Source organism: Monodelphis domestica, chromosome 8, assembly GCF_027887165.1.
Source record: "Monodelphis domestica isolate mMonDom1 chromosome 8, mMonDom1.pri, whole genome shotgun sequence".
Taxonomy (NCBI): domain Eukaryota; kingdom Metazoa; phylum Chordata; class Mammalia; order Didelphimorphia; family Didelphidae; genus Monodelphis; species Monodelphis domestica.
Window position 1 is genome coordinate 114264957 of NC_077234.1, and position 23979 is coordinate 114288935.

Here is a 23979-nt window from a genome sequence, read left to right on the forward strand (position 1 = left end):
TCCATAGTCCCTTTTTGTTCTAGATCTATGATCTTCTATGAAAGCAAGTTCTGGGAATCAGGAAGGAAAGTATAACACTCATTATTTTCTGTATCAAAGAAAACCATTCTTTTGTTCAAAAATGTTAAGAAATAGCAAGATAACACATTCTATGAAATTAGGCAGAATCATGTATTTTGAATTGATAGGCATCCTAAAGCTTGACTTGTTTCGATATCTCTCTCCATCAACCTATGATTTTATCTGAAATTAACTCTGGCAGAATTGCTCTTTGTTTCAGGAATTGTGCTGAGCAAAACTCTGTTTAGATGCATATATTCCAGGGAGAGGATTCACATATGAAAAGATTATCCAAATTCACATCAGCAACCATAGAATCTTAGCAAGCTGTCATTTATGAGAGCGAGAATATAAAGAATTGCATATCACCAGGGAGGAAGTAAATTTGAGAGCCATTTAGGATAGACATAAGTAGCAGACACTTTACTGGAGACCCAAAATATCAGGAGTCAAAATAAATACATTCTTTACCTTTAAGAATCACTTGCAGAAAGGAGAGAGTAATAATCGTAGGATGAAGCATAAAGTAAAACAAAACAATATAAAGTTTCAATGTTTTGCCTTAGGAGACACTTTTAGTTCTTGGAATGATAGCATAATTAGAATATATCAGGCTAATGGACTTGACAACTAAGGGAGTATTGGGCTTCAGAGAAACCAGTCTGAAATCCAGGAAGAATAAATTGAAAAATGACAGATATGTTCACATCATAATTTATAAATTGGACACTTGAATTATCTGTGCTTCAAATTGTGTATACAGGTAATTTCTCCACCAAACACAGATTGCAACTCTGTTCTGGTATTGGGTTACTAAAATTTCACCCAACTATTAACAACTTAATGATTAGTTTCTAATTTAGCTAGGCTAGTCCTCACGTAATAAATGGTCTAGTCCATTACTGGGCCCATATTCAAAACAGGATTTAGTATGCCTTGTACCACAATGACTTGGGTTTCAAGAATTTTAAAAACATAATGATATGCTGGAGTAAGATCTTTCTGAAAGATAATATGTGAGTGGCTAATTATTTAATATATTGGATACTGACGTAAGAGATAGGTATATAGGGCAATGTATAGGGCAAGAGCCTCAATTCATAATGAACTGAGTTCAAATTTGATCTTTGAACTTACTAGCTGTGTGACACTGAAGATGACACTAAATTTATTTTTGGTTTATGTTTCTCTTCAATAAAATGAGTATAGAAATAACACCTAATTTCCAAATGAAATACTAATAAAGTCCTTAGTATAGTTCTTTGTACACAGTAAGTACTATATAAATGTTAGCTATTATTTTTAGTTATTATTAATAACCCATTGTTATTAACATCAGTAAAATTCATGTAAGTGAAAAGACTGAAGCCCTACAAAATAATATTAATTAATGGTTCAATTTAATTACCATTTGCTGCATAGATTTATAATTAACTTTATAAAGTGATCCTCACAAGATGAAATGAGAACCATCCTTGAGTTTACATGATGTTCCAATATGACAGGTCTTAAATATTCCAATTCATAAATTTTAATAATTCTGGAGGAAGTTGACTTTGTCCAAATGAACCAAGGTCTCTATTGTTCCCTCATCACCTTGGGGAGTAAAAGTATTTCCTCTGTAGCTTGATGAATTCCTGTAAAATCTCAATGAGATTTAAAAATTTTCAATAAGATTTCCCATCAAAAATAACATCTCTCTCACTCTCCAATTGCATTTTTTGGCTTTGCTTTAGTAAGTGAACACAGAATGGGGAATTTGAGAGGTCTAATAGCTTCTATAGTGTTCTTATAATAGTAATGTTGTTAGCATCACTATAGTTAAGGACTTGTCAGCATTTATAAACTCCTATTTCACTGAAATTTCACTTGGCATATAAGTTTTCAGCCCAGAAGCAATTTTCTTTTCAGACTTTAGAGCTATCTCTTAGGATATTTTGAATGGTTTGGTTAAAACTTAAAATAAAGGAATACTGTTTTTAGATGTCTTTTTAAATACAAAATAATGTTCATTTCATGATTCTTCCTTGTATAAAATCAATTAGCTCATAATGGTTCAAGTTTTTGGGATGTGTTTTCACAGCTTCAACAATGGAGACAATATAGCTTATCAGAGTCAAAATTATGCTAAACTAAAAAGTGTCACTGAAGGCACAATGAAGTTGGCAAATGAGAGAATTTCCTGGTTTTTTGATGAACACTTGGAACATTCTTTTTCGAAACCAAGAGGAAAATATGCAAAGGAAAATTAAGTATGCTATAAGTCCAAAGAAGGGAGACGTCAAACTGATAAAGGAGGGGAACTAAGGAATTTTTAAAAATATACAGGGTGTTGCTAGGTGGCTCAGTAGATAGAGAAACAAGCCTGGAGATCAGAGGTCCTAGTTTTGAATCTGATCTCAACCCCCCATGCCTTAACTATGTGACCCTAAGTAAGTAATTTAACTCCCATTGCCTAGCCCTTACTGTTCTTTTGTCTTGGAACCAATACATAGTATTCATTCTAATATGGAAGGAATGGTTTATAAATAATTTTATATATGGTTTTGGAAGGTAAAGAGTTAAGACAATAAAAAGAGAAGATGTTGATCATTACCTAATGATTATCCTAGAAACTGAATATGGTCATATCAGGATTTGAACCTATGATTTTATCAAATGTTGGTTTGGGAATTCCTTCTATGTGATGCAGATTGTCAACTTCTCTAACTTAAAGTCTGAGTATGGGCTGAGATACTGAAAATTTTCAAAGCTTTTCCTTGGTCACAAAACTATTATATATGTCAGGAACAAGACCTAGGCTGACCTGTTCCTGATTACATTGCTGGCTTGGCAACTACTATGCAGATTATCGGTGCCATTGATAGACAACTTGACTTGATTTTAGGAAGACTTGAGGTCAAATACCATTTTAGAGAATAGCTATGTGACTGAGAATGTCATTTGATCTTTGTCTGCCTTAGCATGCTCATCTATAAAATGTGAACAATAAATACACTTACATCTCAGGTTAGTTGTGAGGATAAAATTAGATAATATTTGTAAAGCATTTTTCAATCTTTTAAAGTGAAATAGCTATTGTTATGAATAATAATGCAATACGTCCTTTATAAGTTCACTTTTATGAATTTGCTTTGACATATCACAACTTGTCATTTCATTTTTTTGGACAACTGAGCCTTCATCAATCTGAAAAGGAAATTAATATTTCCTCTTCTATCATTTCTATTATATTGAGATATTAAATAAAGTGATAAAGAGATCGACAAAGTTAGAAATATACATAATTAGATATTTACTTTTTTGAACAAAATACTTTAAGTAATTGGGAAAAAATAAGACAATCTTTTACCATAAGGAAGTCACATTTTAATAGGGAAAGGCAAGACATATAAAGACACTAGAATGTAGGTGTTTGGGAAGGTAGAGGCATGGTAAAATTAGGACAATAGAAGTCTTGTTCATGGTAAGATTTGGCAAAGTTTCAAATTATCAGAGTCAGGAAATCCAGAGATAGCACCCAAGTTTCAGGTGTGGTGGAAGCATCCCTGGACACCCCTTAGAATACTAGATATGCTTTCACCTATTTTTCCCAACTGCCCACAACTCATCAATTGAATTGGCAAAGTATGAACACCCAATTTCAGTGGTGTGCTAGTAAATATTTAATGATCAGCTCCCCAGAAATCATATGCACAACATAATATGCATTATCAACAAACATTCTTTTTGCCAAAAGTATTTTTAATTACTGTGACAGGGAGTCTAGATGGTGGCTTAGAGGCAGCAAACGTTCAGACCTCTGAAAACACTTCCTTACCAATTACAAACTATATGCTCCTAGGGGACTGAAAATAAAACCTAACAACAAGACAGAGTCAAGGAACCCTCGTGCTAGATTCAATTAAAAAGGTATGCCCCCCAAAATCTGAAATTTGAGAACACTCAAGTTTAAGGGGAAGGAAGAAGGAAGGTCTCAGGACCCCTCCCCCACCTAGAGTACTAAGCCTCCAGCAACAGCAAGAACATCTGGGTGGTCAAAGGCCTTGGGCTGAAGGGAGTACCTTGTGGGAAGGGTTGTACCAGGCTCAGAGTGTCAAACACAGGTGGTGGGGAAGGAGCTGGAAAGGGAGTATGGAGCGGGCAGCCTGGTCACAGTGGCAGAGACCCTTCATATTGCTCCAGCCTTCCAGGAGGTTTTGGCCTCAGGGAACATCCAGCCCATCCCAGCTGGACTTAATCCCAACAAAAATCTTCAGAGGTCAGGGAAGCTCAAGCTCCAACATTTCTCTCTCACAGACTGCTGGATATTAATCCAATCAAAGCCTCCACAGGACAGGGAAACTCAAGCTCCAACACCCCTCCCTCATAGATTGCACTGAGAGAACTCATGACAAAGCTCCAAGAGGGAAGCCAGACAAAAGACTCCAAACCAAAAAAAAAAATGAGAGGATCAAGAGCACAGACAACTTCAGGGAGTAAAGAAGGGGGTAAATATGGGCAAACAAAAGAAAAGGAAAAGGAAATTACAATCAAGAGCTTCTAAACAGGCAATGAACAAAGAGCAAACAGGACAGAGAAGGAGGAGGGAACATGAATCAATAAAACAGAAAACCCAGCTAATTGGATATAGGCTATGGAAGAACTCAAATTACAATTCAAAACACAATTAAGAGAGGTTGAAGACAATTATGAAAAGAACTTAAAAACTAAGATAAGTCATCTGGAAACAGAAAATAGTGTCTTGAAAGACAAAATCAACCAGCTTGAAAATGAGGCAAAGGAGATGAAAGATGAAGTAAAGAGGATGAAAGATGAGGCAAAGGAGATTAGAGATGAGGTAAAGAGAATGAAAGATGACCCCCAAAGAAAATTAGACCAGAAAGAGAAGGATGACCAAAAAGCCAGAGATGAAATCCAGTCTTTAAGAACCAGAATACAACAAATAGAATTAAGAGACTTCACAAAGCAGCAGGTCACTATAAAACCAAATCAATATAATGAAAAAATTGAGGAAAATATGAAGCACCTTATTCACAAAACAGATGATTTAGAAAATAGCTCAAGGAGAGACAACTTAAGAATCATTGGTCTACCAGAAAACCATGACAAAAGAAAAAGCTTGGAAGTCATACTACTGAAATTATCCAAGAAAACTGCACTGATATTCTAGAAAAAGATAGAAAAGTGGAGATTGAACAAATCCACAGATCACCTCCTGTACTTAATCCCCAACTGACAACACCCAGGAATGTTATAGCCAAGTTCAAGAACTATCAAACCAAGGGAAAATATTACAAGCTGCCAATAAGAAGTCATTCAGATACCATGGAATCACAGTGAGGATAACACAGGATCTAGCTGCATCTACACTGAAGGATCAAAAGGCATGGACTATGATAATAAGGAAAGGAAGGGAACTAGGTCTACAACCAAGAATCAACTACCCAGCAAAACTGACTATAGTCCTACAGGGGAAAGCATGGTCATTCAACAACATAGAAGAATTCCAAGCATTTGTAAAGAAAAAAACAGACCTGAACAGAAAATTTTATGGCCAAGCTCAGAACTCAAGAGAATCATCAAAAGGTAATTGAAAAAGTGGGAAAAAAGAAATACAAAACAAAAAGCACTTTTTTTGAGACCCAATAATTTTAAATGATATGTATCCCTATGAGAAAAGAGGTCATTGGTAACTCTTAAAAACTTTTATTATCACCTAGGCAGCTAGAAGATATACACTTAGAGGGAACAATGACAAACTTTATATGATGATATGACAAGACATAAATATGTATATAGATATATGTATGCATAAATACATATATATATATATGTATATCTACATATATATAAATATACAACTAGAGCTAAAAAGAGGTTAAAACTAAAAGAAATGGAAAAAGAAACAAAATGGGGTGAATTTATATGTCACAAAGAAGATCATGGCAGAGGAGAACATCAATACACTGGAAGGGTAAGGAAGTTGGAGATAGGAAATACTCAACTTTTACGTGCATTGAAATTGACCCAAAGAGGGAAGAACAATTCAATCCATTGAGGCAGAGAATAGATCTGCACCTTATAGGGAAATAGAAGGGTAACAAACAGACTGGTGGGGAGGGAAGTAGTACAAGGGCGGGAGAGGGTGGGGGGTAATTTTTAAAAAGACTACAAAGAAAATAAAGGGGAGAATAATAAGGGAGGAGGTAGAAAGAGAAGTAAAATAAGGGTGGGAACTAGGGGGACTGATTAAAAAATATTGGTATAGAAGGAAATGGTGAAAGAAGAAAAGGCAGGATAGGAGTAAAAATCAAAATGCTGGGAAATACACAGCTGGTAATCATAACTCTGAATGTGAATGGAATGAACTCACCCATAAAATGCAAGTGAATAGCAGAGTTTATTAGAATCCAAAATCCTACCATATGCTATCTTCAAGAAACACACATAAGGAAGATAAATACACATAGGGTGAAAGCAGGAGGATGGAGTGAAATCTATTGTGCATCAAATGAAAAAAAGAAGGCAGGGGTCGCAATCATGATATCTGAAAAAGCCAAAGTAAAAATAGATCTGATTAAAAGGGATAGGGAAGGTAATTACACTCTGATAAAAGGCAATAAAGACAGTGATATCAGTACTCAACATGTATGCACCAAATGGCATAGCATCCAAATTTGTAAAGAAGAAACTAGTGGAGCTCAAGGATAAATAGATAGAAAAACTATACTACTGAGAGACCTGAACCTTCCTCTATCCAAACCAGATAAATAAAACCAAAAAATAAATAAGGAAGAGGTAAGAGAAGTGAATGAAATGTTAGAAAAATTAGAGTTAGTATATATGTGGAGAAAAATGAATAGGGACAAAAAAGAATACACCTTCTTTTTAGCAACACATGGTACATTCACAAAAATTGACAATGTAATAGGGCACAAAAACATTGTAAACAAGAACAAAAGAGCAGAAATAATAAATGCAACCTTCTTATATCAAAATGCAGTGAAAATAATAATTAGTAAGGTTACATGGAGACGTAAATCAAAATTAATTGGAAACTAAACATTATGATTTTCTAAAACCAGTTAGTTAATGAATAAATCATAGAAACAATTAATAATTTCATTGAAGAAAATGAAAATGATGAGACATCCTTTCAAAACCTATGGGATACAGCCAAAGCAGTATTCAGGGGGAAATTTATATCCTTGAGTTCATAGATAAACAAACTAGAGAGGGCAGAGGTCAATGAATTGGGCATGCAAATTAAAAAAAACTAGAAAGTGAAAAAATTAAAAATCCTCAGATGAAGACTAAATTAGAGATCCTAAAAATCAAAGGAGAAATTAATAAAATTGAAAGTCAAAGAACTATTGATTTAATAAATAAGACTAAAGGCTAGTACTTTGATAAAAACAAACAAAATAGACAAAGTACTGGTCAGTCTAATTAAAAAAGGAAAGAAGGAAACCAAATTGACAGTATCCAAGATGAAAAGGGAGACCTCACCTCTAATGAAGAGAAAATTAAGGCAATCATTAAGAAGTATTATGCCCAATTATATGGCAACAAATAGGGCAATCTAGGTGATGTGGATGAATATTTACAGAATTATAAATTGCCTAGACTAACAGAGGAAGAAAGAGATTACCTAAAGAACCCCATATTACAAAACAAAATTGAACAAGCCATTAAAGAACTCCTTAAGAAAAAATCTCCAGGTCCAGATAGATTCAGAAATGAATTCTATCAAACATTCAAAGAACAAGTATTCCCAATATTATACAAACTATTTGACAGAATAAGCAAAGAAGGAGTTCTTCCATATTCATTTTACTACACAAGTATGGTACTTATCCTAAAGCCATGCTGGTCAAAAACAGAGAAAGAAAACTATAGACCAATCTCCTTAATAAATCTAGATGCAAAAATCTTAAATAGGATAATAGCAAAAATACTGCAGCAAGTCATCATGAGGGTTATTCATTATGACCAGGTAGGATTCATACCAGGAATGCAAGGATGGTTTAATATTAGGAAAACTATCCACATAATTGACCATATTAACAAACAAACTGACAAAAATCACATGATTATCTCAATAGATGCAGAAAAAGCCTTTGACAAAATACAACACCCATTCCTATTGAAAACACTAAGTATGGGAATAGAAGAGCCTCTCCTAAAAATAATAAACAGTATATATCTAAAACCATCAGAAAACATCATCTGCAATGGGGATAAACTAGAAGCCTTTCCAATAAGATCAGGAGTGAAACAAGGATGCCCATTATCACCTCTATTATTTAACATTGTACTAGAAACACTAGCAGTACCAATAAGAGAAGAACAAGAAATTAAAGGTATTAAAATGGCAATGCGGAGACCAAGCTATCACTCTTTGAAGATGATATGATGGTCTACTTAAAGAGTCCAGAATCAACCAAAAAGTTAGTGGAAATAATAAAAAACTTTAGCAAAGTTGCCATACACAAAATAAACCCACACACATCTCAGTAGCAAGAATTAGAAAGAGAAATTCCATTTAAAATCACCTTAGACAATATAAAATATTTAGGAATCTATCTACTGAGACAAACACAGGAACTATATGAACAGAACTACAAAACACTCTCTATACAATTAAAACTAGATCTAAACAACTGAAAAACATTTTACTCATGGGTAGGACAAGCTAACATAATAAACATGGCATTCATACCCAAATTCCTTATTTATTGCCATACCCATTGAACTACCAATTTTTTTTACTTAGTTAGAAAAAACTATAACAAAGTTCATTAAGAAGAACAAAAGATCAAGGATATTTAGGGAAATCATTAAAAAATGCAAAGGAAGGAGAACTTGCAGTCCCAGATCTCAAACTATACTATAAAGTACTGGTCATCAAAATAATTTGGTACTGGCTAAGAGACAGAAAGGAAGATCAGTGGAATAGACTTCGAGTAAATGACCTCAGGAAGACAATCTATGATAAGCTCAATATGCCTGTTTTGGGGACAAAATTCCACTATTTGATAAAAAAAAATACTGCAGGGAATTATGGAAGGCAGTATGGGAGAGATTAGGTTTGGATCAACACCTCACAACCTACACCAAGATAAACTCAGAATGGGTGAATGACCAGAATATAAAGAAAGAAACTATCAGCAAATTAGGTGAAGACAAAATAGTATACATGTCAGATCTCTGAAAAAGGAAATACTTTAAAACCAAGCAAGAGCTAGAAAAAAATCACAAAATGTAAAGTCAATAATTTTGATTATATAAAATTAAAAAGTTTTTGTACAAACAAATCGAATGCACCCAAAGTTAGAAGGGAAGCAACAAATTGGGAAACAATCTTCATAACAAAAACCTCTGACAAAGGTCTAATTACTCAAATTTACAAAGAACTATTCCAATTGTATAAAAAAAAAATCAAGCCATCTCTAATTGATAAATGGGCAAAGGACATGAATAGGCAATTTTCAGCTAAAGAAATCAAAACTATTAATAAGCACATGAAAAAGTGTTCTAAATCTTGTATAATCAGAGAAATGCAAATCAAAACAACACTGAGGTATCACCTCACACCTAGCAGATTGGCTAACTTTACAGCAAAGGGAAATAATGAATGCTGGAGAGGATGTGGCAAAGTCAGAACATTAATACATTGCTGTTGGAGTTGTGAATTGATCCAACCATTCTGGAGGGCAATTTGGAACTATGCCCAAAGGGTGATAAAAGACTGTCTTCCCTTTGCACTAGCCATAGCACTGCTGTGTTTGTACCCCAAAGAGATAATAAGGAAAAACAAATGTACAAGAATATTCATAGCTGCGCTCTTTATGGTGGCAAAAAAAATGGAAAATGAGGGGATTGTCTTCAATTGGTGAATGGCTAAACAAATTATGGTATACCTTGGTGATGGAATACTATCGTGCTCAAAGGAATAATAAAGTGGAGGAATTCCATGGGAACTGGAACAACCTCCAGGAATTGATGCAGAGTGAGAGGAGCAGAACCAGGAGAACATTGTACAGAGACTAATACACTGTGGTACAATTGAATGTAATGGACTTCACCATTAGTGGCAATGCAGTGATCCTGAACAACTTGGAAGAATCTATGAGAAAAACTTCTATCCACATTCAGAGGAAAAAATGTGGGAGTAGAAACACCAAAGAAAAATAACTATTTGAATACATGGTTCCAGGAGATATGATTTGGGATGTAGACTCTAAATTAACATCCTAATGCAAACATCAACATGGAAATAGGTTCTGATCAAGGACACAAGCAATACCCAATGGAATTGTGTGTTGGCTGTGGGAATGGTGGAAGGAAGGGAGGGAGGGAAATAATGTGATTATTATAACCAAGGAATAATGTTCTAAATTGACTCAATAAATTAATTAAAAATAATTACCAAGACAAAGCTTTAACTTTCAGTAATGGAAAAGGTAGCTATAATTATATGCATAGTAAGATTCAAGAACCGTTAAGTGACATAAAATCATGTCAAATTACTTAAAAATTTCAAAATAAATAAACCATTGAAATAAATAGAAATCAACTATTCAAAATTATTTATTAAACAAAATGGTCTAGTGCTCCGTTAGTGAATGTATATTTTTTAGATTATCATTTGGGCTTTGATTTGATTAACCTAGCTCTCATCCTGTTATACTTCTTCCTCATCATTAGCCAGTTACTGCTGATGTTTTAATATTGCAACCAAACTTCTCTTGGTCTGTTTCATTGTATTACTCTTCCAAAGTTCTCTTATCTAGGTTCACCTACTCTAGTGAGTTACACCATCATATGACCAAAGCTTTTCTCTTTGTTATTCCTATGAAACTTGTTGTCTACATAGCAATGACTCAGAGTTGAAGCAAAGAATGATAGTAATTAATAATAATTATCAATACAAATAACTAGCATTTATGTCATTTTTTATTTTCAAAGGACTTTACAAATATCTGATATTATCCCCCAACTCCCTAATTAATACAATTTTCTAAAGTTTATACAATAAACCAAGCAATAAATCAAGCCTAACTATGTAGCCTTTGCCAATTTCTGAGTTATAAATGCTCACAAAGAAAATTTAATAATCATTTATCCTGAGTCAATTCAAACTGGCTGTAGTATTCTCCATTCCTGTTGCCAAATTCTACCACTACCAGTTTGATCTAATAACTTTTTCATCAAAGGTCATCCAATCCAAAAATAGAACCATACTTTCATTTTTGTAGCTATTCTCTTCCTTATTACCGTCAAAGGCACTAGAATTCTAAATTAACTATCTAGATGTCATGTACGTGCCTATGCCATTGCAATGGACTTTTAATTGATCTCCTTACCACCAGTCTATTCTTTCTTCAATCTATCCTTGACTCAGTTATAAATGTACACTTTTACAAAAAAATTATTTTGTTTAATTATGTTAAAAAAACCCTTAACATTTTTTAAAGTTTAAATTACAAACACTCTCCTTCATGAGGATAGTTTTGGTATCTACTTCCAACTTCATATAACATTTAACTTTGCCTTTAAGAATCCAGATGCTATACATTTTGGTGTATAAATGTTTATTATTAATATTATTTTATTGTCAATGGTACCTTTTAGCAAAATCTGTTTTCCATGTTTATCTCTTATAATAAGACTGATTTTACTTTTAATTTTTCTGAGATTATCATGATCATCTCCCCTTTTTTTTTCACTTCACCTGAAGCTTAAGAGGTTCTGTTCAATCTCCTTAACGTTATTCAGTGTGAGTATCTTTTCTCAAGGGCATTTTTTATAAACAACACATTGTAATATTCTGCTTTTTAATCCACTTTGCTATCTGTTTCTAATTGATGAGTGAGTTTGTTCCATTAAAATACACTGTTAATATCATTACTGTGTATTTCTATCCATCTTCCTTTTCTCCTCTATCCTTTTATCTTTTTCACCCTGTTTTTTTTTTGTTTTCTGGCAAAAGTGTATTGCTTTTGACTATTCCCTTCCCTAATATCCATACCTTCCATCACCATATCCCTTCTCTTATTTCCCTCTCTTTCTGCTTTCTGAAGGCATGTGTTATTTTTTAATTTGAGCCAATTCAGCTAAGATTCAAGAATTACCTCACACCTCCCTACACCCATTTCACCCTCCACTGTAAAAGCCCCTTTCCTCTCAGTTTTGTGAGAGATAATTTATTCCAATCTACACCTACCTTCCTCTTCTCCTAGTGCATCTTTTTCTTTTCACCTTTTAATTTTTATTTCTTTTGGCTATCATTCCATAATAATCAATTCACCCTTATGTCCTCTCTCTATGTACACTCCTTTTAACTGCCCTAATATTGGCAAAGTTCTTAAGAGATACAAGTATTTATTCCCATGTAGGAATGTGAACAGTTTAACTGTATTGAATCCCTTATGATTTCTCTTTCCTATTCACCTTTTATTCTCCTCTTAGGTCTTGTATTTGAAAGTGATATTCATATACAGTTCTGGAATTTTCATCAGAAATCCTTGAAAGCCATCTATGTTATTAAATATCTGTCTCCCCCCCAAAAAAAATTATACTCAATTTTATTGTATAGGTAATTCTCAGTTATAATCTTGGCTCCTTTGCCCTCAGAAATATCATATGCCTAGCTAAATTTTTTTTAATGTAAAAGATGCTAAATCTTATGTTATTATAACTGTGACTTCATGATTTTTTATTCTTTTCTGGCTGCCTGAGATATTTTCCTTGACCTGGGAGGTTGGGATTTAAATATATTGGTGGGAGTTTTCATCAAACAGCCTGTTTGAAGAGATAATGAATAGATTCTTTTAAATGCCATCTTAAATCTTCATTTTTAGGATCTTAGGGCAGGTTTTATTGACAATTTCTTAAAATACAATGTCTATGCTTTGTTTTCTGATTATGGCTTTTAGATAGTTCATTAAATTTTAAAATATATACTCTTGGTCTATATTTCGGCCAGTTGTTTACTTATTAATGATATAGTTTACATTTTCTTCTTTTTGACAAGTTCTTTTGACTTTGCTTTATTGATTCTTGAAGTCACACAGAGTTGTTATCTTCTATATGGGGAATAATAATTATAAATAATTATTTTCTTCAGTTATATTTTAAGCCTCCATGTCCATTTGATCAATTTTACCTGTGAAAATTTTTATTCTTCCTTGAATTTTCATACATAGCCCTTCTATTTGGCCAATATTCTTTCTATAAAGAGTTCATTTCAATGGGGATTTGTGCCACTTCCACCATTAGTCATGTGCAGTTTTTCTTAAGGATTTTCTTTTTGCTTCCAATATTTTTTTGGGGGGTATTCAGTATTTTGGTAGCTCCTTTACTTAGCTGTTGGCTTTCTCATGATTTTCTTGCATAATTCTCATTTCTTTTTCTATTTTTCTCTATATTTCTTATTTGATTTTGGTTTCTTTTTAGTTCTTCCAGTGTCTCAAACCAATTTATATTTTCTTTGATGCTTTGCATATAGCTGCTTTGAATTAATTATCTTCTTCTGATCTTCCCTGTCACCATAGTAACTTTTTATAGTCAGCTTCTCCCTGTGTTATTTGCCCATTTTCCAGTCTACTTCGTGACTTTTAATTTTTAATTAAAATTAAATGCTACTTGAAGGGTTGAGGAGGCATTGTTCTAAATTTCTCATTTTTTCATGCTAATGTTTTCAGAGCTAGTTCCTGTCATCTGTAAGTTTTTCGTTCTTCCAAGGTAGTATGATCTAAAGATGAGGGTGCACACTGCTCTCTGGGCCTATACTTTGATCTGTGATCTAACCAGAAGCATTTTTGTCTGCCTTGTAACTCTGACTATGGTCCCTCTCCCTGCTAGTGCTCTTCCTACCCTGGAATTAGGACTGGGAGTTAGAACCATTTATATGTAGTGTCACCAAAGGGTCACCTGAAATCATTTAACCAATTCTCTGGCCCATTTAACATCTGTGGACTAAAATCTTGGAAGGTTGATGATTCAGGAACCACAAGGTCTGCTTTTGGTTTCCTGGGAATGGCCTAAGCCTGTGTTGGTCTAGGTTCTAATTTCACCCCAGTGAGAGACCTTTCCTGCTGGTCTTCTAAATTGTGGAGAATGTAAAATTGTTTTATTCTCTCCTTTTGCTGTTTCTGTCACTCCAATATTTATTTGGGAGTGTTATTTAAAAGATGTTTGTTGGGGAGTTTGGAAGAGCTCAGATGAGTCTCTGCCTTTACTCCACCATCTTGGCTCCTGAAGTGTACTTCATAAAGATGAAATCATAAAGATCATAACATTATGCTACTCAACAAATATCAATAGTTCTCTATCTCCTCTAGGATTAAATGTAAAATCCTCTGGTTGGCCCTTCCATCCTCTATGAGCCATCAATATTTATTTCCTTGCTTTTTTTACAACATAACATTCTATTTTTTCACTACATAAGTTTCAGGGGCTCTGATTCATGCCAGTATTTTCCTCTTTCAACACTTCTACCCCTTGGACCTCTTCAAGAATCAGCTTAAAAACTGTAACATTGATGCATTGTTGGTGACTTAAAAACTAATCCAGCCATTCTGGAATGCAATTTAGCAGTATGCCCAAAGGTACCCTTTGATTCTATAGTATTACTAATGGGTCTGTTTCCCAAAGAAATGATAAAAAAGGAAGAAAAGACTTAACTTACTTGTAGAAAAAATAATTATAGTAGCTCTTTTTGTATCAGCAAGGAAATGGAAATTGAGGAGATGTCCATCAGTTTGGTGAATGACTGAACAAATTGTGGTACATGTTGATGATAGAATACTATTGTGCTATAAGAAAGTATAAGCAAGATGATTTCAGCAGGAAAGATATGCAGGTACTGATGCTGAGAGAAATAAGCAGAACTGGGAGAACATTGTACATAGTAACAGCAATATTAGATGATGATAATCTATGAAAACTTGGCTAAACTAATCAGTGTAATGATCTGAGACAATCTGGAAAGACTTATGATGGGGAATGCTATCCACGTGCAGAGAAAGAACTTCTGGAGTCACCTTTCACAACAGGTTATTTATGGTTTATTTGGGGGGGTTGGTTATTCTTGAGTGTGCTCTTAAAATAGTGATCAATATGGAAGTGCATTTTGCAAGAAAATAAATATAAATAAAATAAAAGGAATCAGTTTAAATTACACCTTTTATTTCCTATCAGTATTGGAAATTCAAAGAAAGACAAAAACACGATCTCTGCCTTCAAGGAGCTTAAATTTTATTAGGTGAGACATGTAAATAATATGTAGACACAAGGTACATAAAATGTAAATGGAAGTAGCTTCTAAAGAAAAGGGGATATAAAACAGGGAAAAGGCATCTTGTAGAAACTGGGATTTAGTAAAACTCAGTTGAATCAACTGGCTATGGGAGAGGGGAGGGAAAATAATATGAATCATGTAACTGTGGAAAAATATTCTAAATTAATTAATTAATAAAAATGAAACTGGAATGTAACTTAAATCCCAAAGGAAGTCAGGAAAGTCAAGAGGCAGTTGATGACTGTAAGATACTGGAATCATAGTGAGGTGACTACAGGAAGTGTCAATGAATTGAAACCATGGTTCCCTGTGATAAGAAATAAAGATTTGTCCATAAGAATGGAAGGGAGGGGAGTGAAGGAGAAATTTCACTCTTCCAGTGGATGGATATTGATTACAGAGTAGTCATAGTGTGGAGACTTTAGGAATTAGAGGACATTTTGTGTTTTATTTTATTTTACAATTGGAAAACTTCATAATTTCCTGTTTCTGAGTATTTCATCCATCAATATGAATAAAATCTTTTCCAAAACCTACTTATAATTTGTAATTCTTGCCCATTATTTTCCCATAAATCATTCTTAAACTTACCAAAAGAACAATCAGCATATTTTTTTCAAATTTCTGTGTTTAATTCTTTACTAATTATTGAGGTAATCTTAGAACAGGGCCTAGAGAAATCCTTGAAATCAAGAAAAGGTGACTTTAATTATTGTCTCTGACCCATAACACTTATGTCATTTTGTGTGTAGTAAAATATCTAGGGGACTTCCATTCCAGCTTTTGACCCCTCAAACCCCAGGGGTGGGACATAGGAGGTACAGAGTCACTTGTGCCTTATGATCTGAAGGCCTTGACACCAAGGAAAACCTAGGCAAATGGAAGGATTCTGTGGGAGGAGTTTTAGTTTTGAAAAGCCAGCATGAGAAACAGAGAGGACTCTTTGCTTCCATATTTGAACTTGCTTCCTGGACTTGCACTGCCATTTTTTCTGCTCTGTTATCTCACTGGGCCATCTCTGTCAAGCAACATTGTGGAGCAACTCTGCAATGGAGGATTGGATCTTTATCTAAAGTTAGAAAAGCTGAAAACTTGATTTTTTTCTCTCTTTCCTTCTCTTTACTGACACATATTTGTAAATCTGGTAATAAGCCAACAGATTAATTTTTATTTATAACAGTCTGAAAAAATCACTTAAGTTTCATTGTTCTAGGCAACATTATAACATGGTCAGTTGCAAAGAAGATGTCACATTTGTTGGTACAGGAAGTTTCTTCAGTGGAAGTTTCATAAATAAAAGTGAAATACTTGAGTTCAAATCTAGGTTCAGATATTTAGAAGCTGTATGGCCTTGGGCAATTCACTCAACATCTGTCTTTCTCAGGCTTCTCATTTGTAAAATGGGGATAATAATAAGATTTATCTTCAGGCTTGCTAATAAAATAATATTTATAAATGCCTTTGCAAAATGCTATATAAATGCCAGCTGATAAATGGATCATTTCTTTAAATGGAGTTCCTAATTATCTAGGAAACTTTCATCTTCTAAAAAAGATGGTAGGGAAGATGAAAATATCACCCATGTCATGAGTTTAGAAGACACTTGGTAATTTGGGTTGAGGAGGAACAATTTTAATGTAACTTTGAAGAAAGATCCGAGATTAAATATTTTTGAGAGATTTCCTTCATCTATATAACTAGGGTAGTGAAGTTCATGATTTCTAATATTCCTTCTAACTCTGGATTCTATAATTCAAATTAATGTTAGTTTGAACACTGATTATATTTTCAGCCAACAAACATGTACTAAATACTTACCACTTCCATTGATTGATGCTGTGCCCTGGGGAGATAAAAAAAGATAGATATTTCCAAGGAGCATATGATTCAGCAATAATGTAATGTTTTCAATGTGTTATAATTCCTTAATTTATTTGAACTTCATAGCAATCTTATGAGGAAGTCTGTCCAAGAATTATTATTACTGCCTTTTAGCTCTTTGTTATTATTATCTTTGAAAAACTAGTTCAACAAATTCTATGTTGTTGTGGTATGCTATTAAATTGATCCTCATCTGAATTTAAAAAAAAAAGTTAATTTCTATATTTGAGATTTTATCTGAATATACTGGTTATTTTGAAATACCTATTTCAAATATACTACAAAACTTAATTTTTATTTATTTTTTGGATTTATTACAATGAATATTTATGCCATTCCTATCCATATGTTTCAGCAAAAGATCTTTGATTTAGAAGTGGAAGAGACCTCTAATGTTATCTAGTCTAAATCCTTTATTTTATAATGAGAAAACTAATGTCTAGGGACGATAAATGCTAAATAGTAAAACTTCCTTATATATAATTTGAAGAATTATGAGGGTTTTCCAGATAATGTAACTTGAATAAGTCTGATTAATTGATTTGTGCACCTTTAAATACAGCCATAAAATATTTGTACTCAGTAGACTACTTGAAAATAGTAGAAGATATCAAGAAGGTGAATTAGGAACTCAAATTTATTACAAACTATTTGTACATAAGTAGTCTGTTGATGATACCTTAAATATCAACTTAACTACTTGTGAAATCCCAAAGGCTAGTTTTGAAACTATGTCCTTTAAATCTAAATTCATTGATTGTTCTACTCTATCTAGCTATATCTCTTCGAAAAATCACATCGATTTTTGAAGGAGTTGCTTTAGTAAACTTATTGTGATGCCCAGGAAAATTACATGAAACATTATAGTTCATAAAAAGATTTTTCCATAATACTAAAGGAATCATAAAACCATGGCCTTCTCTACCACAAATGCCACATAACCAGGAAATCAGCTAAAACATTCAATCTCAACCTTTTAAAGATCATCTTAAATGCTTCTGTTATATTTAAGGATAGTAACTGAAATTTTTACTTACCCTTCACAAATGTAAATTTCAGACCCAGTAGTAAAATTGTTACCAAGGTCAGACCATTGTAACATATTACAAAGATTTCATGACCATAGCTTATATCTTATAAATTGTTCATCCTGGTTTATAATAGGGAACTTATAGTCTCCTGCACTATATACTGATTCACCCACTTTCCAAGTCCTTGTTTGACATATTGGAAATATTACAATGAATTATACATATCCATGTACTGATAAGAGAAACATCAGTTGTCTGTATATAGAATCAAATTAATCTAATAAATATGGCAGTTCCAAATGCAGATTTTTAAATAAGGACATAGCTGAACAAAGAGAAATCTTTTATGATTATAGACTTGCAAAAGGCCTAAAGATTCTTTTTAGAAAATTTTAATCTGGAACAAATACATTTAGCAGAAGAGATATTTTAGCATCATTCTACCATCTGTGAAAAAGATAGTATGGCATAATGGATAGGGCATAGGGTATCAGAAAAACTTGAATCTTAATTTAATCTCTGTCATTGCTTCCCTTCTTTAATATGAGAATTTAACTTCTCTAGGTTTAATAGTCTTCACTAAAATTTGAAAATGATGACTGGTTGTGATCTGCATCTGCAAAAGGACTTCCCATACAAATCACATTAAGTCTTTAATGGTGGAATACTAGCAACAGAATACTTAAGTAAAAAAAAAAGTAATAAAAACAAACAAAGAAGCACAACAACCAACCAAACAAATAAAAGGCATTTGGATGCATTCAAGTTACTAATTTCCTCTTCTTAATATCTTCAATGCCTTTGAAGTAGATTGCTAAGATGAAACAATTTACAGATATATTTAAAGGCACACAAATGAAGTAATCAGACTTGCTTAATCAATGTTTAAATAGAAAACCACTCACTGGGTTTTTTTTTTAAATAATAGGTCACAATATTTCAAACTTTTTAAAAAATTTTGTCTGTTTAGATAACCTATTATCAGTGATGTTTGATGTAATTATTGTAATTGTTTTGCAGTTGCCGGGAACTGTGCTCATATAAGAGGCTGAATTTTTAAAATAGATGTGTGTATTCTGATTACTTCAGAAAAAAATAACTTATTGAGAATGTTTAAAGTTAATTAGCCATCCAGAGGAATCAGGAAGAGTGATCTAGTCATGAGTCTAGTTTGAATCTTAGACCCAGGCCTAGAGATGGGAGGTCCTGGCTTCAAATCTGGCCTCAGATACTGTTTATATGACCCTAGGCAAGTCAATTAACTCCCATTGTCTAAACATAACTATTCTGCTTTGGAATCAATTCACAGTATTGATTATAAGATGGAATATATGGATTAAAAAAATAGCCGATAGATTTACCTTTCCCTATTTCATAACTCTTTCTTTAATCATTAAATCTATCTGTAAATGATAAAAGTAATTATTTTCACTATAAGTATTAAAATGCAGGATTATTACCATGGTATCATGAAGCCAAGTAAAGAGTAAGAAAGTTATCTTTTATTAGTGTTTTGGATGAGTCATCTGAAAGTCAGAATAACAAAAACAGATAGTGTTTATATGAAGGCAATGCTCCATTGAAGTGAGGACCAACTGGTGCATGTTCATGTGTGGCTGTTTCCTCCTTGAATGATCCAACCAGCTGTCTTGGCAACAGATTTCAGGGAATACAATACATCTGTTCCATTGTACAGAAGACGAGTTTTCCATCTGGTCCACTGACAAAGCCATTGGATTATTTCTAAGCAAACTTTGTTACCATAGCTTTTTAATTCCAACCAGTTTAACTATTGCTAGTGAACATATTCAGTTGGGAGTTATTGTCATTTTCAGGGCCAACAGAAGCCTGGAAGATTGGAGTTATAAATGAAAGGGAACTTTCAAAATATAACGAAAAAGAAAAAAAAAACGGGCCAGGGTAGGAAAAGGGTGAGGAATGAAGGTGAGATGATGTTTAAGTATGTGCAGACCAGCATCATCCTCCAACATTTGAATTGTGTTCTCATCTCATTCTATCATTAATTCGACTCCTTAACATTGCACTCCTTGCCAACATTGTCCCCAATATCCCCTTGCAAATCCAGAAAGACCTCATTTCATTGTTGAACAAGTAATCAGGAGTCTACAGGAATTCTAAAAAGAATCCATGATTAAGAAAATGGGATTCCCATAAAATAGATGCTAATCTTTTAAATTTCATTTCAAAGTTAGTTGAAATGGAAGAGTAATACAATAAATTGATTTAAAAAAACCATGAAAATACCATTTAGAAACTTTTCATATAGTTAAAGACTTAGAACTTTGATATAAGGTCTGAAATTAGAATCTAAAATCATGGGTCTTACTTCTTACCTATATGTAATTCCAAGTTTATATAAGCAGGTTATTTATAATCCAAGTAAGGCCTACAGATCTTGCCACTTTGTAGTCAAAAGTGAAATCAAGTAATAAGGACAGGGATTTAATATATGATTTCAATTATATAATAAATTCCTAGTTGAAGAAACTATACTATTGTAGGTCAGCAACTTCTTTGCTACCTCTATGCTTAAGGTTATTTGATTAGAATACTAACAGTTTAATTGATAGACCCAAGGATACATAGTCATTAAGTTTAAGGAATGGGATTTGAATCCAAGTCTTCCTAGATCTGGGATTAATACTTTACTGATTATACTGCTTCTTCTAAAAGTCTAATACACATAGAAAATATATTATTCATCTTTATATATTATTATGTTTTTAATTTTTTGAATTATGTTTTTAATTTTTGACAATTCTTAATTCATAAGAAAAATAATTTTAAAAGAAAAAGAATGTAAACAATGTAAAGCCAAATTAAAGATATGTGTATATACATGGTTATACATCAAGAGAAACATGTGTCCATGCTTATATACATATATTGTGCATATAAGTGTATGTATATATGTGTGAAAAATCTAAAAAGAACATTAGTTGTATGTAGCAGATTGTGATAACTCAACAAACTGATCAGTAAGCATGAATCAGAAATCTACTCCCTCATGACTGGCTGGACTGGAAAGAATTCCTTCTGTGAACTCTGAACTTCCCCCTTAAAGCTTAGCCCCTCCCCCTTCCCTGGCTGGTCAATGTCTGAATCTGACTTCTTTTCCTGTACCTCCAAAGCTGAGCCCATTAAAAAAAAAATCACTTGTTTTCTGCTCAAGCCATCTAAGCAGGGCTTTGTCTACTGTAAATCCTCCAGTTTGGGAGTGCACTGAAAGGGACTGATTGAACAACAGTCACCTGAGACAGAGCTACAGGAAGAATTATTGGATTATCGGAGTGGCAATGAAGGGAAATCCCAAGGCTCTTTATACAGGCCCCAGGTCTCTGTCCTGATAATGTCCTCTATTAAAATTGAGTCCATTGCAGCAGGTGTGGAGAATTTCTAGTGTGGGAAGCAAAATCCCATAATATCCTGTTCATGAATATTCCATCCAAGAAGATTTGCTGATGGGATTCACTCACCAATCAAGTACAAGAGGTCATATTAGATAGTCCAGTCAGCTTAGGGACCATTCAATAGTCTGTTGGATGTATTGCAACTGTAGGGGCTCCATTTTGTTTTTTTAACTGGGAAGACCAATCACTATCTGATCTGGTTTCTATGGATAAAGTTAAGAAAAACAATTGATTCAATTATGGGAAAATGGATTCAGCTGGGAGATACTTCCTTGGTACCTGGCCAAGGAACCTGGCCCTGATATACTGGAGAGACAATAAGGTACCCTGTATGCTCTCTTTCCTAATGGCAGTATAACAAAGAAGTACTTATCATGTGGACATCTCTAATGGTTTAGATTGGTCCCAGGATCACAAAAATTTCTCTTAAGTTGATAGTCTCTCTTACTCTGTGGATGTCTTTGATTATTATCTACAGACTGGAAAGATTACCAAATGCAGAAGTAGGTACAAGATGGAAAAAGAACAGATGAAAGACCAGTGATGCTGAAGGGGAGCTCTGGGTGACTTGTTAAAATTCAGGATGAGTGATCTGGTTCCAGAGTTAGGAGAAAGACTTCAAACATTAAAGTTGACTGTTGAAAAAATAAATTCTGACTCTTTTGGAGGAATTAATTATTCTGAATTATATATCACCTCTTCCTGGGATGGACTGGATCCTGATAAACTTTTACAACAATCTGAGTCAGGAAGAATTTTTAAGATAACTGACCTGGGTGTAAAAGGTATGGCCCCATATGCATTTGTTAGATTAATCCTGAACCAATACTGGAGTTACTTCCAGACACAAGGAATTGCGAAAATCCTTTGACAGAACTTGAAATAAAATAGAGTTAGATCAAGGAGAGAACACTAAAATTGACTTTTCCCTAAATGTTAAATAGCCTTTTGTGGTTTCATCTTTATTTGGGATAATTTCTAAGGATAAAATTGGAGTTGATAAGCTTTTGAGGCTGGTTGGTTTGTTCTGCCAAATGGAGAAATCCTGGAGCATTTTATGTCACGAATACATTTATATCTCTTCATTAGCAATCATATGAGGTTTAATATACTATCAAATCCTCAATAAAGAAAATTCTATGAAATTTCCAAGGATTATTCTTTACCCATCAATTTGCATGTATCGCCATCCCCACCCCCTCTTTCCTCCCTTGTCAACTGAACTTGAAGAGCATTCACATCTATTTTTCTTCTTTGTTATAAAAAGTTCTAGGATATCATCTGTTCCCAACAAATATAAATCTGCTTATCAAAAAAAAAAAAGATACAGACTGCAAATCTTACCTTCACCTCTGGTTAACATCTGGTTCCTTGGAACTTTGTAAGCCACTGATAGGGCAGAAAAAGGGTAATGGATAGAATTCTTGAGAAAGAAGAAAAAAGTTAGAATGAAGAACTAGTTTCTTATTCAAAGAGCTCTAATTCCTGGGAAGAATACAGATACAAATTTTAAGCAGCACAGCAATTAATTTGAACCTCTTAGTTACACATCAGCTTGGGGGAAATTTTCTTGGATTGAGATGTTAAAGTTAGTTATTCCATTTAAATACACATAATGTGTCCTATGGTTTTCTCTAACATTTCTGAATTTTTGTTGTAATTTTCATGTTCTTCATTTTCAGCTTCTAAAATTTTAAGGTTCTAAAACCTTAGATTAGTTTTTCAATAGATTAGATTATATTACAAATGATAGAGTAAATTAGATTAGATTAGAGATCATAGATACTCAAACCTACTGATCCATAAATCTTCTCATCTTTAAAAGTAATTTAGAAAACTGGTTTTCTTATTCATTAAAACCCAGAAGAAACTTCTATTTGTTGCTCAAAGGAAGCTTCTACCATCATTTAAAGAACTTTGTAGAATAAAAAAGTGAATTGTTTGTTGTACGGTGCAGCTGGCAGTTAAGATTATCAACTAATTATAGTGCATAGAAATTGTGAATGAGTGTTTTGTTACAAGCTACTCTATTGTTAAATACTTAAATTTAGTCAAAAATCCTTCCTTTGTGTTTCCTAATATAGTTAACTTGATATTTTCACTTACATAAAAAGTAGGTTAGAGTTTAATACCTCCTTTTTGAATCTTCACTCTTTCCCTCCCTCCAACTCTGGTTTATTGTGATAATTTTTATAGAACTAGATTTTTTTTCTTTTTGTAGTATCAATAATTGTAATCACTTTCTTAATAAATTATGGATATCATC

The 23979-nt window shown here is 33.3% G+C and overlaps 1 pseudogene; it reads left to right on the forward strand.

The window, feature by feature from the left end:
* LOC100617683 (regucalcin-like) overlaps positions 1–22584 on the forward strand; it is a 98342-nt pseudogene extending 75758 nt beyond the window's left edge.
* The last annotated feature ends 1395 nt before the right edge of the window (positions 22585–23979 follow it).